Source organism: Chinchilla lanigera, unplaced genomic scaffold (assembly GCF_000276665.1).
Source record: "Chinchilla lanigera isolate Chin_1 unplaced genomic scaffold, ChiLan1.0 scaffold00013, whole genome shotgun sequence".
In the NCBI taxonomy this organism is placed as follows: Eukaryota; Metazoa; Chordata; class Mammalia; order Rodentia; family Chinchillidae; genus Chinchilla; species Chinchilla lanigera.
In genome coordinates this window covers 14,988,513-14,991,257 of record NW_004955414.1, presented here as the reverse complement: position 1 = coordinate 14,991,257, position 2,745 = coordinate 14,988,513, and positions in this window count along the sequence as shown.

Genomic DNA, 2,745 nt, shown 5'->3' with positions numbered 1-2,745 from the left:
ACCAATTCCTCCAATAACTACCTTTTAGAATGTGCATCAGAGGAAAACTTATAGATTGTATGATAATTTTTGATCATAAATAACCTAGTTAGATCAACTTTCGATTTCTGAGTAGTTAATTTATTTAAAGGTACTGCAGTCTTATGTTTCTATAAGTGTAAGTACTCCAAAGGCCTTAACAAGTAATGCACGCACTACTTAGCTTCCTTAAGGACCCATTCAGTAATAAAAAAATTGTATTATTCCAGATAGTAGCATGGTTCAGTTTTCTATTATGTATCTCCACCTATAGGTATCAAAGTAATGAGGTTTAATGGAGAATAAGTCCATATTCTCCTTTAACTCAAATAGATTAAACATTATGCTATGAAACATCATACTGCATCAGTATAGTTTTGAACATTAAGACAACTTATCCATCACAGAAGAGTTCAACATTTACTGTCCTCATCCCTAATAATTTAAAAACATCACAGATACATTTTTACAGTATTAATAAACACGAAAGAACTGATTCAGCATAACCACTGGCCACACAAGTCTGGATCCAAAGAAGAATTTGGTGCCTGTCCTACATAATTCTTGAGGACATGATATAGCCCAAAGTGGACCAGATCACCAAGAACTCAATGACGAGCTCTGTCAGGATTAATCTTACATAGATTATGTTATCCAAGGAAGCTAAGCATTACTTATGTTGCAATTATCAGGGAAATGATAAACAGTGATTTCCTATTTTTAAAGAAATATTTTATTTTTGTTATCCTCTTGAGGCAAATACATTTACTATAAAGTAACTGCTATACTTTGAGCAATTAAAAACTAATTTTAGACTCTCAAGACTGATGAGACTCTGTCTTCCAAACATCATCCAAGAGGTTATCTCAGTTATTGGAGAATATTTACTAGTATGTTTTAATGACACTTCTCTTGTTTAATTTTAAATTTGATAAATGTCCAGGTAAAGGCAGGTGAGTGCTACATGCACACCAGCACTGCAAAGGCAGCAGTGCATCTCCAGCACAGTGAGTGGGCTATTGGATGCCAGTGGGGCCCACATGTGCATGGTCACTACTAGAAAGCTGCAAGTGATTGACCTGTCCATCAAGAAATGAATGCAAAAACAACATATAGTACTGTATACATCTATACAATGGGGAAGTTTTCTCCCTCAAAAAGGAGTAATTTATGACCTAGGAAAGTACTGATTGTCTTTGAAGACATTATGCTAAAAGAAATAAACCAGTCACAAAAAGATAAATATATATGATTCCATTTATGTGAGATACTCAGAATAGTCAAATTCATGGGATCAGGGAGTAGCATGGTAGATGCTGAGGACTCCAGTGAGGAAAATTGGAGAGTTACTGTTTAATTGGCATACAATTTCCATTTGTAATCTGAAAGACTTGTATGATTGATGGCAGTGATGGCCACATAACCAGATGAACTTAATGAATCTAGATGAACTCTACACATACAAAATATTAAGGTAATTGTTTTTATCAGAGCTAAAATAAATTTTGCAAGACTTTAATTTAAACACAAATGGAAGACTGCAGGAGGGGCCTTGGGCTTGGGAGGACTCAGTGAGCTGTTTGGGTGCCCAGGTCCTCTGGCTTCGCCCCCACCACCATCTCAAGAATGAACCTCAATCCCCAGAAACCTAGGGAGTTTTGAAAATGACAAAAAGAAGAAGCAAATGTAATCTGAGCCAAACACACACCCCAGAACAAGTCCAGGAAACATCAATATGGAATAACATGGAAGTCACACACCTGAAATCTCTGAAATGACATCAGTTGAAGTAAAGAACCAACTATATCAGGCTATAGAGGAAATCAAATCAGAAATAATTGTTCAACTGTGTGAACAAATGGACTTAGTAGATCTTTGCAGAGTATTTCACCCAACAATATTAGAATACACATTCTTCTCAGCTGCACATGGTACATTCTCTAAAATGCACCGCGTGCTAGCACATAGGGCATGCTTAAGTAAATGCAAAGGAATTGAAAATATCCCATGCATATTATCAGACCGTAGTGCAATGAAACTGGAAATAAATGATAAAGAAATCACAAAAGCTCCATAAACACATGAAAATTAAGCAACATCCTTCTGAACAACCAATGGGGAACAGAAGAAATTAAAGTAGAACTCAAACACTATTTATAATCAAATGAAAATGCAGATACAAACTACCAGAACCTGGGGGATGCAATGAAAGCAGTCCTCAGGGGAAAAATCATAGCAGTGGATTCCCACGTCAGGAAAACAGAACAAATACAAATAAACAATGTTACACAAATAAACCTTATGTTACACCTGATAGCTAAATCTTGATAAAAACTGAAATGCCCATCTGCCAAGGAATGGATAAAAAAGATGTGGTCTTTTTACGCAATGGAGTATTACTCAGTTACAGTGAAAGATAAAATTGAGACTTTTCTAGGTAAATGGGTGCAACCTTGAGACCATACTCATAAGTAAAATAAATGTCTCACATGTGTAAACATTGTATCGTCTCCCTAGTGTAAGAAGCTCAAAGAGTAAATAAGATCCAAAATGTACAATAGACGTTGGGAAATGGGAAGAAACTGTTCAGAGTGAAAGAGAAACTGGGATGGAGGAAAAGAGAAAAAAAGGAAGAGAAATGGAAAAATAAATAAATGAATAAATACAATCATCCCTTGCTATATCTCAGTTCACTTATTGCAGCTTCACTCTATCATAACTTTAAAT